We start from the raw sequence: 16,745 nt of genomic DNA, 5'->3' as shown, positions 1-16,745 counted from the left end.
AACAATCAGTCCACCACTGCGGACCACTCTAGGAGCAGGAGCCTGTCATTCCTCGAGTTTAGAAGCTTTCTTTCCATCACTACACCCGCTCCCCACCACAGTCTGCGTCCCAGTTTCAACACTTTACCGCGAAATCCGTAATAAAGAAAGCGGTGTTCATTAACAAAGTTCCATTTATTTTATTTTTAAAAGTGTGTTGGAAGGGGGGGATGGTGTGAACGGGGTATGTAGCTGGAGAGGATAGTCAACAGTAAGTGGGTAAAGAAACGGGGGCAGGTTCAGCTTCTCTTTAAACAAACTAAATAGTCACAGGTTACCCTGCTCACTAAGGAACCTAGCTTTCAAAGCCTCCCGGATGCACAGCACGTCCCGCTGGGCTCTTCTAATCGCACGGCTGTCTGGCAGGGCGTAATCAGCAGCCAGGCTATTCGCCTCAACCTCCCACCCCGCCATAAAGGTCTCCCCCTTGCTCTCACAGAGATTGTGGAGCACACAGCAAGCTGCAATAACAATAGTGATATTGGTTTCGCTGAGATCAGAGCGAGTCAGTAAGCTTCTCCATCTCCCCTTGAGACGTCCAAAAGCACACTCCACCACCATTCTGCATTTGCTCAGATGGTAGTTGAAGAGTTCTTTTTCAGTGTCCAGGGCGCCTGTATAGGGCTTCATGAGCCAGGGCATTAGCGGGTAGGCTGGGTCCCCGAGGATCACTATAGGCATCTCCACATCCCCAACAGTTATTTTCTGGTCCGGGAAGTAAATACCTTCCTGCAGCCGTCTAAACAGACCAGAGTTCCTGAAAACACGAGCGTCATGAACCTTGCCCGGCCATCCGACGTTGATCTTTGTAAAATGTCCCCTGTGGTCCACCAGTGCTTGCAGCACCATTGAAAAATAGCCCTTTCGGTTAATGTACTGGCTGGCCTGGTGGTCCGGTCCCAGGATAGGGATGTGAGTTCCATCTATAGCCCCACAGCAGTTTGGGAATCCCATCGCAGCGAAGCCATCTATGATGACCTGGATATTTCCAAGGGTCACTACCTTTGACAGCAGTAGCTCAACGATTGCATTGGCTACTTGCATCACAGCAACCCCCACGGTAGATTTGCCGACGCCAAAGTGATTCGCTGTCTGGCGTTGCAAGCTTCCAGAGGGCTATGGCCACTCGCTTCTGGACAGTCAGGGCTGCTTGCATCCGGGTGCCCTTGCACTTCAGGGCAGGGGACAGTAACTCACAAAGTTCCAGGAAAGTTCCCTTCCGCATACGAAAGTTTCGCAGCCACTGTGATTCATCCCAGACCTGCAGCACTATGCGGTCCCACCAGTCCGTGCTTGTTTCCCGGGCCCAGAATCGCCGTTCCACAGCATCAACATGACTCATTGCCACCATGATGTTCACGGCGCGGGGTCCCGTGCTTTGTGAGAGGTCTGTGCCACTCTCAGACTTCATGTCCTCACTGCGCTGCCGTAGCCTCCTCGCCCGATTTCTCAGCATCTGCCTCTGGAAAAGGTGGATGATAAGGTGCGAGGTGTTGACAACGGCCATAACTGCAGCGATGGTCGCAGCGGGCTCCATGCTCGCAGTGCTGTGGCGTCCGCGCTGTCACTCACAAGAAAAGTGCGTGAACTGATTTCCCGCCGGCGCTTTCAGGGAGGGAGGGCGGGAGTGACGGTTGGATGACGACAGTTACCCAAAACCACCCTCGACACATTTTTTCCCCCAGCAGGCATTGGGGGCTCGACCCAGAATTCCAATGGGCAGCGGGGACTGCGGGAACTGTGGGATAGCTGCCCACAGTACACCGCTTCCAATGTCGACGCTTGCCCCGTTAGTGTGGACTCACAAAGTCGAATTACTGTCCTTAGTATGGATACACACGTTCGACTTTGTAATATCGATTCCACATATTCGATTTAAGTACAATCGAACTACTCTCGTAGTGTAGACATACCCTAGGTGCCTAGCCCAGGCTTTGGGAATCCAAGTGATCTTCTAGGCACCTAAAAATGAATGGTAGTGCTCTCAGTTTCTTTGTTAAACTAGCTCCCAGTCTCCAGGTACCTCAACCTGTAAAACCTCACTTCCTTACCTCACAGGGGTATTGTGAGGATAAGTACATTAAAAATTGTGAGGCATTCAGATACCACAGTGATGTGAGGTGTATAAGTATTTAAAATAAATCACCCAATAGAATTTTTAATCTCTAATGTGTGATTCTCTGGAAAAAAAAAATTGTCGTGGGCAAACAAAACAGATGCTGCTGTAGTATAACTAGGTATTTTCTGAGAGTGTTTTTAAGCAGATTCCGACTATGAGTTTAACCATTTGTGTCAGCAGAACTAAATTACAGGCTCAACAGAAAAGGATAAAGCAAATAAAAAGAAAATATTGAAACAATTGTAAGGTAGTCCCTCCTGAGGGTAAGACGCTAAAAGCAATTGAGGAAAGATCCTTGGTAAAAGGCCAGAAAATGAAGGCCTATGAATGCAACTGGAAAATAACAGAAAAATGTGTAACACTCACCCATATGAATTGGAGAGGAGGGGGAAAAAGAGAAACTAACTGCTGGCTAACTGTGATAAAAAGCCAAAAGGTGTCAAAAGTCAAAATAGCTGACCATAGAGAAGAGAAACAATAACAATCTAGTGATCACACAATCAGATAACAAATATAAAGGACATTCATGAAGAGAGGTAGCAGGCCAGGAATAAGGAGGGTCCAGACCCATTAAAGCAGATGTAGCTTTAATGTGTGAGTGAGTGTGCATGCGTGATGTATATGTGAGTGAGCGTGTGTGATCTATGTGTACGAGTGCGTGATGTATGTGTGTGAGTGAGTATGTGATGCATGTGTGTACGTGGGATACTGGACCTTCAAAGTTTTTTTTTTAAATGATGGAACGTTATGTACTTAGTACATAGGCTACACGATTTCCTTGTCATTTTGTTTTTTCTAAAACACAAATTCTTCAAACCTGTCAAAAACAGGACTTGTCCTCATTGAAGACAAGTTTAAGACAAGCTTGAAGTTTACACAAAATATACCTTTGTGACTGATCCAAACACCTCCTCAAATAAAATTATGAGAAAGCTCTCCTCACTCCATCCCTTACTCAAAAGAGAATTTGATCAAACTTATTCCTCTATAGCTGTAAGCACCTAAAAAGTTAAAAATCCAGGTGTTGGGGGGGGAGTACATTTGGGGTTGAAACTTCTCATGTTTATCTTTAGCAATTTTTATTGACCTTATGAAAGCAATTCCTCAAATATAAATATAGTATAGTATCGCAATTCTGTCATATAGAAAAATTCTCTCCAATTCAAAAACTGTCCACTTTGTATCTTTAACACAGCCATCTGAACCAGTTTTCCACAGGATTTAAAACAAGTTCAGACTAAATTAGTTTAAACACAATTATTGAACCTGATTTTCAGAGGTACAGAGCACCAACAACTCCTATTGACTTCAGCTGGAACTTTTGGAGCTCAATACCTCTGCACCCCAGGAGCAGGTTGCCTGGTCTGAGTGGCTGGCACACAGTTTCTAAATATGGGTCTTGTCTAGCAAGAAATGTGTGTGTGTGTGTGTGAGAGAGAGAGAGAGAGAGAGAGAGAGAGAGAGAGAGAGAAAACCAGATTTATTTAAGTATAGCTTAAATTGATTACAATATTTTGGCACCATTCATGCTGGCCAACCCAACCACTTGTAAACTGGTTTAAATTTAATTGGTTTAAAACCTAGCCCAGTGTAGAGAAATCCTAAATGTGAGTATCGCATCACATAGAGGAAGAGTCACCCAGTACCTCCAACATGATGTAGAAGAACTTCAAAGTAAAATTAGTAGCCAACAGATCCAAGGGAAAATATGAGGGAGGAAGACTTTCTAAACAAAATCTAAATTAAGAAAAGAGACAGGCAGGTAAGAAGTGCTTTAGAACAAGGGTTCCCAAACTGTGGGCCACGGCCCATAGTCCCAGGTGGTCCACTGACGCAACTGCATTCTCCAGTCAAGCTCTTAGTAAATCTTTAACTCCATGTGACTCGTGTGATGTCAGTAAAAGCTATATAAATATAATGTCCTGAGCTGCATATGTTGGACAAAGCATAGAAGAAACTTGTATTTTGTTTATTTGTTTGTTTGTTTATTTTATTTTATTAAAAAGCAAGTGCAATGTGTCAAGATTAATTCTCGCAAGTACAACGGTGCGTTTCACTGCAAGGTAACCTAGCAACGTACACACAGTCAGCCATTTACAACTGTAAAAAACAGCAAGCAGTATTTCAATCTGACATGGATGGATTTATTTTTCGAAAACGAAAAGGGTGCACTGGTGGAGAAGATAATGAAAGTCCTGGACCATCTACAGCTACACGAAATGAGGATTCAAAAAAATAAAGTGGTAAGAAAATATGATGACACATACTTGAAGTTTGAATTCTCCTTTACCAGATCAGATGAGTACCTGTTGCCTCAGTGTGTTATAATATAACTGTTGTGTTATTTTTTTATTGACAATATTTGATTCTTTTCTAACTAGTGGAGAGTAGGTTTGGGTCTTTACTTACACAGCACAGAAATTCAGATTGTTACACTAAAAAAAAATTGAGAACACAATGCAATGTTCAAAGCTGGACAACTATTTTGATTCAAAATAAACAAATAACGCAATTTTTTTTAACAATTTTGTGAACATTGTTGTGTTGCTTATTGTTCAGTTTTACACATTGTGTTTTCCCGGTTTGCATGCCACATTTTGCTCTCAACATTTTTTTAAAGTGCAGTTTTATTAACATTTTCTGGTTTCAAAAATCTTGAAGCTTTTTTTTTGAATGCATATTGCTAGGGCTTGCCATCATTACAATTGTTTACATTAAAAGGAAAAGGAAACATGTACATTCTTTATGTATAGTTTATATGTATTTAATAATTAAAATTAATACTTTTCCTCAAGAAGTGTTAATAGTGGGCCACAGTGCCTATTGCAGCTGCACAGGTGGGCCTCAGGGAAAAAAGTTTGGGAACCTCGGCCTTAGCAAACAAACTGGGGAAAGGAGAGAGGGAATGGAATAAAAGAGCAGCAATTAATGTTTAAAAAAAGATTTTTCTGTAAACTGTAAATAAATATAAAGTACACTAAATAAGAAAAGCTGCTTTAAGAATTAGAGGTTGTTATTCGGTAAGTCATGTCCACATGCCATGGCACGTCCATTGTGAATAAAAGGTGAAGCAACTTGAATGTCAGTTAAATCCACTGAGCAAAGACAATAGGGGATAGGTATGTAGATAGAGACCAAACAGGACTATCCTATGCAGGAGGTTAACACCCAAAATGGGATAGAGATGGAAAAATAAGATGGCATCTAGGTAGACTAGAACCGCTGGAAAGAGCAGAAGAGAAATGTGGGCCATTTTGTCTCAATAGCTGCATTAGATATGCCATCGTCAACAACAAAGAGAAGGATGAGACTAAGGAGAGCCAAAGAGAGATCTGTGGCCCCTACAGTCAAGAGGCAAGCACTGAAAGGGAGCCACCAGAAAGAAATAGGCAAGTAATCCTCACTGGTGACTCCTTAGTTAGAAGCCTGGCCCAAGACATCTTTGGGCTGATAAAGAACACAAGATGGTAATCTGCTTCCCAACCCAGGTACCAGGGCAAAGGAGGCCACAACAAGGCTATCCTGTAGAATATTAGGGAATTTCAACTAACGATAGCCCCAATATGATCAAAGCTGCAGTGATGTGTGCAAGCACTTACACATATACGTGGTTTAATGCACATGAGCAGCCCCATTGCTTTCACTAGTACTCAGGGTATGTCTATTCAGCAACTAGACGCCCGTGGCTGGCAAGTGCTAGCCGACTCAGGCTTGCGGGGCTCAGGCTGCAAGGCTGTTTCATTGCTGTGTAGATTTCTGGGCTCGGGCTGGAGCCCGGGCTCTAGGATCCTGCGGGATGGGAGGGTCCCAGAGCTCAAGCTCCAGCCCGAGCCTGGAAGTCTGCCCGGCAAAGAAACAGCCCCACAGCCAGGAGCGCTGGAATGGGAGGGCCAGGAGGCCATGGCCCCATCACTTTTAAAAATGGGAAGGCTATGGCCTCCCACTTTTTACCAGCCGTATGGGTGAGCGATGGGGGAGAGGAGTGAGTGTCGGGGCAGTGTCTTGGGGGGGAAGGTGGCATGAGTGCAGGGCCTCGGGGGAACGGGAGGAGTGTGAGGAGGGGGGATTCAGGAGGAAGAGGCAGTGCAGGGTGCAGGACCATGGTTCAGGCACCGGTGGCCCAGACACACTCTTCTGGAGCTTTTGCCCACAGTCCAAGCCCGAGTCAGCTGGCCCAGGCCAGCCGCAGGTTTTCCTTTGCTGTGTAGACATACCCTCACTTAAATTTCAGCATCTGTGTACGTCATTGCAGAACTGTGGCTGTGATTAGCATAATAGAAACCCTTAAAAATAGTGTGACATGGCAACTAAAAAGCCTAATTCACTGCATGGCAAAACAGCATCTAATGGAACAGTGCCTCTCTATTTGACTGTGGTGAGTTGCCCCTGGAATATTTCATTTAGTTCTGGTACAGTTCCATTTGTAATACAGAGAGACCCGAAAACACATTTTGATTAAAAACTGGTTAACACGGGTTGACCCCATTGACGATAGCTGGGCAATTATAGTTCGGGCCCAACTGTAGCTATAAGATTAGGCCACCATTGAATTTGTCAGACTTGGTTGTTTTTCTAACAGAAACAGGGCCAACGATAATTGGGGCGCTGGAGCAGGAAACCTAATTTGGTCCTAAAAACCAGCCAACGTGGGGACTGGAAACCATCTATCAATATTGGAAGGATGTGAGGAGGCGAATGCCTCAGGTGGTAAAAGGGAGAGTAATTAGAAGTAAAGTCTTCCTGACAGTCTGGCCCAGATTGGTAAAGGTATTTAGGGGTAAGAGCCTAAATATCATGTTCAAAAGGTATTTAGGCACTTAGGAGTCTATATCCCATTGTCAATGGAATTTAGACTCCTAAGCACCTAAATCCCCTTTGAACATGATATTTAGGCTTCTAACTCAGTTAGGTGTTGTGATGCTGAGAACAGCAGTGCCTAAATATCTTTTAATAATCTGGGCCTAAAACAGGTTGGGGAATAATCTCCCTCAGAAAGTGATGAAAGCCTCATCAGCAGAATATTTAATAAGTGACTGGACAAAGCACTAGTAAATGCAAGGAAACAATCCTGCATTAGCAGGGAGTTTAGCTGGTTGCTCTAATAGGTATTTCTATGATTCCAAGTAGAGCTGTCCACTTCCAGATTTTGAGAGGTTTGAATCCAGCTCTGATCTGAGATCTATGCTTCCTGGCTTGGCCCCATTTCTAAGTCTAGGGTTAGAAACTGATAGAGAATGTTTTCTGTAAAATGCAATTATAACCCTTTTTTGAATGAAGCCAGCATAACCAGAGTAAAATATTGTACGTAAACTGAATAGTCTACAACAGAGTAAACTGAAAGCGAACACACTTGGGAGGTGTTTCTTTGTAGAATCTTCCCATTCTGTTACCCTTTCTCACCCACTGAACGACAGGGCTTTTTGTGATTTTTTAAATGAAACAATCATCACTGTTATCTTGTGGAATTCTCTTAATCACAAGCTAAATCGGGCCTTTGAAATCTCTTGCTGTAAGCCTCTGTGCTTGGTTCTAACAGTTGATTCCTACACATGGATCTTGCCCCTTGAACTAAGAAGGACAATGTGGTGGAACAGCCAGAGTTAAAACTGCAAACCTTGCCTGCCCGGATGGCTTAGTGGCTATGGAGGAGGCAACATTGCTTCCATGCGGGAGGCCCAGGGCTTGGGAGCCGGCTCCTGGGGCTGGGGGCCCCTCAGAGGGAACACTACTCTGCTCAGAGGAAAGTGCAGCTTTCACCGCCTGCCCCCCTCCCTCTCGCAGCTGCTGCCTTGGGGAACTGGCCTTGCAGCCTTGGTGCAGGAGGCCGCCTTTCCTTCCAAGCCACAAGGGTGACTGCAGCTGCGTGTGCTCAAGTAAGTGGGGAGGAATAGGGGGGGAGGAATTATGTACAATTAGTCCGCCCCTCAGGGAAAAACGCTGCTGAAATCCTTGTGTCCCCAGGCTAGGACTGGCCCTGTGTTCTGGGACGATGAGGCGCACATGGTCTACACTCTGCTCTCTTGTAGGGAAGGATGAGGGAGAAACCTCAGCGTGGACAACTCTCCTGCAAAGAAAAGAAAATAATTAACAAGCAGGCTTTTAACTGATCTTTAGAATAGTGCACACTTTTTTTTAGCAGCCACAATTTCTTGAAAAATTCTCCTAAGGGGACTCAGATATACGTAGACACACACACATACACCCTGATACATGGGCATATACACGCTCACAAGTGCACAGACTGAGGCACAGACAGGTACAGAAGTTAGCCAAATAAAAGATATTACCTCAGCAACTTTGTGTCTCTCATTTCCTGGAACAAACAGAGCTATAACAACACTGCAAACACACCTCCAGAAACATATACACACTGTCACAGTCAGGACACACCCCCTCATACACTGGTTCTCACATACACACAATTCCAGTATTGGGTTTAAAGGAGCTACTCAGAGATCAGTCATGTGTGCATCAATAATAATGCAACGCTTTGGGGGTGGAGGGGGGCAGCGAGTGAAAACATTTTTGCAGCCCTTTGCCTTCCAGTTTGCGGCTGGAAAAGACAGATGCTGAAATAGCTTTGCGGATCCCTTGAATAAAGTCAGGATGCAATTATGCAAAAGTCTATGATCATGTACCCACAGATGTTGTAGGTAGCGACACATTGGAATGAAATTGCGCCTTCTTGTCAAGGCGGGGGACGGGCTGGGGAGACATTTGTTAACTCTTTCTTCGGGTGGGGGTGGGGAGGCGGATGCTCCTGGCACAGACCCCTGCCATGGTTGCCTGGAGCCCCGCTCCTTTTGTAGCTCGTCTCCTCTTTCACACGCGGACACATGTCCTTTTTTCTCTCCCCTGGCTCGGCTCTTCAGGTGGCGATCAATTAACAGCCTCCTGCCGAGGTGTGAGACTTGTCCCCTGCACTCCAGCATTGGCTACACGTGACACTCGCCTCTCGCTTCAGCCCCGGTGCCTCTGAATGACTCGCCTTCACTTTTCACCTCTGGGCTGTTGCATCCCGGGGCTGCAGACAACACGGGCAGCTGGTACCTGCGAGAGGGACTCGCATTAATCCGCACCTTTTTCACACGGCCCTAATCCCATTAGCACACCTGAAATAATAGCGTCGGTGACAAATGGCCTCTTGTTGCAGCCATGGCGCGGGCGGGCTGCGCGGAGAATTGCTGCGGCCGGGTGCGGGCTTGTTTCCCTGCAGAGGAGAACGAGACAATAGGGGGAGAGGCGAGCCAGGGGCCCACACCCGAATTCTAGGTGCCGTTCGGACACGCTGGGCGGGAGAAGCGATCGCAAAGCGGGGCCGTTTCGCTCCGGGCGGACGATGTCCGGAGCGTCTCTGTTGGCTTGTTGTGTTAAGGGGAACAAAGCCCAGCTAGTGACCAGCGAGAGTGATAGAAAGACATTGCCCGCCCCATGGTGTCCCGCCGGCCGGCCCCACCGCCAGCCTGCAGGCTCTGGAGCAATCCGGAGTAAGGATGGAAGTTCTCCTCCTTTGGAGACTGGAGTGACCCCGGGTGCCGCTTGAGAGCGATCACGACGCAACGCGTGGAGTAAAGCTGTCTGGGGGAGCTCTTCATAAGAGCTGGGGCGGGGGGGGGGGGAGAGTATCCACCCAGCAGCGATAGTTCTCACTCATACTCCCCCAGATCACAGGACAGAGAGGCCCCGAGCTGGGGTGTGCTATGGAAAGCGAGGGTCTGTGTAACGCACAAGCCCGCTCACACACATCGGCCGTTGAAGGCAAGAGCCCACGGGCCCCGTTAGCCTGCTCAGCAGGGGCAGGCCTTTGCACGAGGGAGAGGGGAGCCTGAAATAGACACACAGCCCCCCCAATTCACCCTGCTGGAGAGAGACAAACCGTGGAGCTCGAACGAGAAGAGGATGGTTTAAAAACAAACAGCCTGGGGAGGAGCGGGAAGGGTTTGCCTGCGTTTAGCCCGGCATCAAACGGTGCAGCGTCGCAGCAAAACCTACCAGGAGTGAGGCGGGGGGAGATTTGCCTCTAAATTGGTCACCAGGAAAGCCATCCTCCTTGAAGTTCGAGCTGCTCTGTAACGTTGGCCCATGTCCGGAGTCATTTGTTTTAGATATGCACAACAGCTAGCGTCTGTGTGTATTTATTTGGTACGTTATAAACATTTATCCAAACCAATCACTGTAGAAAGTGATCTCTGAGATAATCATTCTTCTAGGTCCCCGCAGGTAAAACTAGTAGTTTGGGGTTGTTGTTGTTGTTGTTTTAAAAAACAAGACCAAGTAGTCACAAAACATTGCCTGATTCGTACAAGATGTTAATACATAGCTGAAAATCGTAACAAGGATTTTTTAGTTATTTATGCTTGAGTTTACCTATATGTATTATTTGCAAAATCCCTATTCACTAATGAAAACTAAACATGCAACATCCAAAAAGCCTACATTACATATTTCTTCTTAAAGTTTAACTGCTCGCAATTCCTGTTTTAATTATTTAATTGTACCTTATCATCAGTATTATAGGTAATCTGAAATATTTCTGTACTGTATTCGCTAGACAAGTTGAATACCATGAGTTAATCTGAAAGAAATTATATGTTGAATTTGTCTCTAAGCAAACATAGCTTTTTAAGGTTCTAACAAAATACACTGATTTTGCTATAGTACAACTGAGGTTATGAAATACCAATTTCCCATTGCTAGTGGCTTTAAAATTGTGTTTATTTGTTAATGGATAATTTGAATGAGGCTTGTACTAGTTCACAAACACTTTCATATTGCTGTACCAGGGTTGACATACCGTGTTAAACGTTCAATATACGCACAGGTTAATCGCATTTCTATTTTGTCTAGTGTGAAAAAAAATATCTTGCATCGCTAATAAAGTTCAAATCTGTATGAAGAGCTTGTCTTTGAATGACAGCACTATATGAGCAGATGAATTCAGAATAAGAACTTTTCACAGTGGAAGTGGGAAACGATTGCAGGCGAATTTCAAACTCTCTTCCACTTCTGCAACTGACTGCAAAGCAAGATACCTATAGCTCTTGGTCTCATCCAAGTGGTTAAAGGTTTCCTTATAGCTCTCTTTAGCATATTTTAAGGTCTCTCTTTCTGTGTATGTGTGTATACACAGACACGCATACATGCATATATAAAAATAGCTTATTTAACCAGATTTATGTTTATAATGTTCTAAAACTCACTTTGACTCAGATTTTTTATCTAAATGTACACTGCTGTTTTATTAAATGCAATAAGGATTTTAATTTCAGTAAATCTTTGTGCTAATCATTTCCAAATCCATCTGCAAAAGTCAATGTAGCTTTTGCAACATCTCCTTTGCTTGACTTTTTAAAACAGCTTCCTATATAGGCTAAAGAACAGAGAACCAAAAGTGTTTACTGAAAATTTAAGAGGAAATTATCCAACTTCTGCTGCATGTATCTCAGAGCATCCGACAGGGAGCTCCCGTAGCACTTTTACAGGCAGATGATTACGAAATGAAAGCAGTAACGTGCATGGTTTGTATCCCTTGCAATCCTAAGAAATAATGCACTACTCACCTAAATGCCATATCTCCCTCCCTCCCACCCAACAATTTTAATTAGTTTTAAATGTAATTTGCTTTCCTTTGGTACTAGTCTGTGGACCTCGGTGTTGCTTAGAAGTGAAATAATTTCTTTTACATTGGGACAAGCTACAGAACTTTAATTCATAATAATTCTAAAACTGAATCTTTAAACCATTTACCAATATTTATCCTCATTTTTTTCTATCACTCACATTTATCTAAATGTTTAAGACCGTCTCACACATATAAACTCAAACCGTCTTTCTGAGGTCACCCTTAATGCAATTGATTGAGTGTAGTTCATGAGACAATAAAATCTTGAGCCGTTAAAACTGGAGTATAAACGTTTTTTATATAGAAAAATGTAACTTAATCTATAGATCTCGCTTTCAGGGCCACTTTTCTTTCCCGCATCTTCAATTTTGACGCCACGCCCCTCCAAATAGACTTACCATCCTCTCCGAAAATGTACTTTTATCCAAAAGAAAGTTTAAGTAAATTATGGCTGTAGTTTTTTCATTGTCCAGTAGACGGCACAAAAGCTCAAGTCTTCAAATGCAAAACAATCGACCAGATTATTTTTAATTAAACAACCAGAGTTTTTTTACCCAGCGATTTTTTATTAAGCGAAAAATATAGCAACATAAAAGACAAAGCGACGAGTCTTTGAAATAGAGTTATAGTAAACAAAAGTTAGGCAGCTAAACAAAATACTACTACTAATAACTCAAATAAGAAATAACTGATCATCCAAAACATAATTGTGGACTTGTTACAGATTGTAATTGAAAATACACCAGATTGATTTGTAGCTACTTAACATTAACTATTGTTTGATCCTGTGCAAATATAATATTGTGAAGTGGCTCTTTTTACTTTTCACAAATGGAAATTTTGTGACTTCAGTCTTTCATTCTATCATGTTTAATTGTAATGTGAATGTTAAAATACTAACTTACGGTATAACAGAGGCTAAAACAGATCAGACTTATTCCTAATGCTCTTTGGAATCCGTCACTGCAGTCGAGTTTTATAAATAAGGAATGCTTACATCTAGATCTAAGTGCGACTTTTCTGAAATCTAAAACCCTTTGTAATTTTACACATTTTTGTTTCTGAAAGGTTCCTATGTTGCTTTCACTCCACATTCACTAGTTATGCAGAAGTTCAAGTGACAAAAGCCAAGGCTAGTAACTCATTTCTCAGTTAATTTATTAAAAATTTATAGCAGTGTTTAGAAAGTTTTAAGTCAACCGTAAATTTTATTATGAATATTTTATTAAGCCCTCCATTTAATTAATAAAAGACCTCTATAATTTCTGAAAATGTCAGAACTGGTAATTATGTTAAATAGTGTAGTGCCCCCCTCCTTCATTTTACTCCTCCCCTCAAGTTCCCTGCTATTCTAAAGATTTGAAATAGAAAAGTCTAATGAAATCAGTTCTTTCCTTTGCAAAGTGCATTTCTAACATTATTCATTCAGACTGTTTACTGAATACAGTGACTTAACTATTTTGTCTGTGACTGTTGGATAGCACAAGCTGACCTCTGGTTGACTCCTGAACTGGACCAGGCGTTCTTTGTTTTCTGAAGCAGAATCCAGTAAACAAACCTCTAGCTCCATGCACCATAGTTTTACTTGCATATGGGCACTTGATTCACATCTTCACTTAATCCCCTCCAGTTAACCTCCTTTTATTATCACCTTTTCAGATTTTGCCCTTTAATAGATCTTTAAATAGTTCTTCACCTTTCTCACAGCCATTCATTAGGCTTTGACTTTTTGGTATCTTTACTCATATCACTGGAAACTCTTATCTGCCACATTCCTTTATTATCTCTCTACTGCATTTAAAATCTGTTTTCTTCGGGGATTTTGTCCTTATCTGAATTTTTAAATGTAAATATTAATGGGGAAGGAGTATATATTGTTGCTGATTTTTTTCCAACTGCAAGCCCCTTCCCATCAAACTATTAAAAGCCATCAGAAAACTAGTGCACATTTTAATGTTACTAGTTAAGATTAATTATGTCCTTAAGCTAGGAAATTCAGACTGATTTAAAGTCTTATTTATTATATGATAAGTAAATATATACAAATTCCACTAAATGGAGGACTTTCTTCATCATTTTGCTCTGAATCATCATCTGAACTTTGAGACCTCTCCTTCTAACTCATGTGAAAGGCCTTCGCTTATACAAGTTCAAATTGCAAACTTCTGAGGTGAAGAATAAGTAAAATGATTATCGGTGTAGCATCCCAGAAGTAGTGCATACAAGGCTCCAAAGCAAAACACGTCATCTTAAATGCTAAATCTGTTCAACACTGTTATAAGGAAAGAGCGAACATCAGATCTACATCCAGTACGCAATTCTGCCTATTTTCTGTCTAATTGCACATTTCGCTGTAAAATTCAAGGGAAGCCCACAGTTTCTTTTTCATAGTACAATGGCAAGTGTAAATGCGTTCCTGCAATAAATAGCAATCAGATCCCTAATTTTGGCAAAAAAATAGCTACATTTCCTAAAAAGGCAGTAGTTGGGAATGTGTGCGTCGTAAACGTCGTTGGTAGTTTACTGAGATAGTGTGGAACTGTCCGTTTACTTTTCCCTTTTAATAGATGATTAATTGCTGCCTGGTTAGTCTTTTTATGGCCAGTAGATTGCAACTCGAGACGTCCTCAGTGCAATTTCTCGCAGCAAGCCCCAACAGTAATAACTGTTTGCTAATTGTAAAATCCTTATCCAGAATGAGGTTTGGGCAAACAATTTGTACTACTGTAATTACATTGTAAAAGTGTTCTAGCCCCGATTGTTCTGAATTATTCTCATAAAGGCCTGGTAGTGACGCTAGATTTAAGATTTAAAGCTTTTTTATTTTTAAGAGGGATTGCATTTCTGGGATTTAAATTGTATCCTCCTTTGGAAGGAACCTGCAAAACAGGGATTCGCTTCTGAATTCAGTCTCTGAGTTAAATAAATATAGAAATCAGACATAAGTCTGTTAAGAGCACAACAAATACTTCCCAATACTGAGAAGAGGAAGGGTTAGGGTATTAAAATGGTCTTACCTGAAGTCATCGCTGGCATAGAAGGTTTGTCCTACAGCAAAGGGAGGGAAATCGAAACTGGTTTTCTTGAGGTTTGAAATGTCGCGGCAAGAGATGGACTAAAGAGTACCTACACGCTTCAAATTGTTCTGATCTGTCTCCTCCAGGAGACCCTCAGAGCTCTTAAAAAGCAGTTTTACCCTAGTGCATTTCACAGTAATTTCTATTTTGTAGATTTTACTCGGATAACCCGCCCCATGCAGCTCATTTAAGGATCGTTGAGCCTTATGTGTGATTATTTTATTGTTTGATTTGGCACTTTTTCCCCCACCCCACTGAACTGATCTGATCGATGACAGATCTTTCCTTTCTGAGACAAATTTGAAACACCTAGCCGGCGGATCATTTGAATAATCACACAGGTAAAATATGAAACAACTGCACTCTCCTGCAGAGAAAAGAGATGGTTTAGGGAATACTAGAGCTCTCTCAATGACAATCCTTATAAAAATACTGTTTTATTTTGCATCGTCGCTGCAATTACAGCTTCAGAAAAGACTTGGGCTTTTTTAAAAGTGAGTTTAAATCTGTTTTGCCCCCTAAAATATACTTTAAGAGAATATTTAGGTCGCAGGCAGGGATTATGTTGATGCTGGGAATTCTGTCTGCTAACATTACATTTCAGACTTTGGCCTGGCAGAAATCGTATGTGATTTATCTCTGCTTAAGACTTACTGCCTGAGCATCCCAAAAGCAAACATAAAATTGCCATAATAATAAATCATAAGCGGGGAGTTCTTTTTTTTTTAAATCTAGAAATGGAAAGAAATCAGAATATTTCATGGCAAACACTAATGAGGGGACCACTTCTTAGTGATCGCTCTTACTATTTCAGGTTTTGCTGTCACGTCAAAAGTTGCAGCTGTAATGCCACAGGAGAAAGTGATCTTCCTTATCCAAAACAATCAAAGGTACGATCATTACATGACGTATATGGACCACGGCATGCAGGGAACACTACTGAAGATGCCTCGGGTTCACAAACTTGTGTATTGTAAACAATAAACGCTGGCACTGAATGCTTTGCTGAGTCAGTATAATCTGTCAGCCTGCTGAGTTCACATATCAAGCTCCGTAACATCGTGTTGACATAAATATGTCGTATCTTAACTTTTTTAGTTAAAAGTTTTTAAAAATACTTTTCTCTGCCTCTCTCTCTCTCTCGCTATATATATATATATATATATAGCGAGAGAGAGAGAGTGAAGGGTATCTTTTATTCCCCTTGCAGGGTCTGTTTATGTCTGCCTCTAGGCAGCAGGCGCAGCTTGTACTATGGGTAAGCAGAACAAGTGAGCAATCTTTCTGCTTTGGAGAACTTAGCCTCTCTGTTCCGAGGGAGAGTTTTTTGGCACTCCCCGCAGATCGAAGCTCCCTGCTGATCGATTATTTGATAATTGATTTTCCCCTCCACCAATGCACGGCTGGCTTTCGAAGAAAAGCTCCTGATTGGACTGCGGCTCCTCCACTGCTGCCTACTGAGATTTGGGTGAGCTCATTTTCCCACATACCGCAGGGGGAGTTTTCTCAGGGACTTGGAGCTTAGGGGGTGGGGGGAGAGAAAAAACCCCTTCTCACGGATCTCTGCCCTGAAAGATGTTGCATTTTTGAATCAACTAATGTCTGTGTGGAACATCTGCTCATAGTTACACGGGCACCGAATAAGTTCTAGCAAATAAGCCCGGCTCATCCGAAGTGGGTTTTGGTCCTTTCGTTCTAATGCTCAACTTCTCTCTAATAGATTTACTTTCGTTGCTGGGAGTTAGTTGGGGAAAAAAGACTGTTTGTTCTGAATACAAAAAAGGATGAAAGTCTTGCGGTTGGGGGGGGGGGGACTGCTGATCCTTTAGCGCGCTGCCGTGTAGCGAGGGTGTAAATACAAAGTAACCATTGCTATTAGACAAAGGAA

At 42.7% G+C, this 16,745-nt stretch overlaps 3 long non-coding RNA genes across 5 annotated transcripts in view; 1 reads left to right on the top strand and 2 right to left on the bottom strand.

Moving 5' to 3' along the window:
• LOC135982553 (uncharacterized) overlaps positions 1-16,745 on the bottom strand; it is a 103,436-nt gene that overhangs the window by 83,578 nt on the left and 3,113 nt on the right. The window lies entirely within an intron of this gene.
• On the bottom strand, positions 4,753-15,657 carry LOC122172111 (uncharacterized). The gene is made up of 2 exons (XR_002889455.3): positions 14,798-15,657; positions 4,753-8,222 (listed from the first exon to the last, which is right to left on the bottom strand). It is a non-coding gene; the product is annotated as an uncharacterized LOC122172111 (long non-coding RNA).
• LOC122174368 (uncharacterized) lies at positions 7,894-10,989 on the top strand. The gene is made up of 2 exons (XR_006176082.2): positions 7,894-8,031; positions 9,031-10,989. It is a non-coding gene; the product is annotated as an uncharacterized LOC122174368 (long non-coding RNA).

Source organism: Chrysemys picta, chromosome 3 (genome assembly GCF_011386835.1).
Source record: "Chrysemys picta bellii isolate R12L10 chromosome 3, ASM1138683v2, whole genome shotgun sequence".
NCBI classification, from domain to species: domain Eukaryota; kingdom Metazoa; phylum Chordata; order Testudines; family Emydidae; genus Chrysemys; species Chrysemys picta.
Note: the sequence above shows the minus strand (reverse complement) of the source record. Positions and strands in the feature narration are given on the sequence as shown.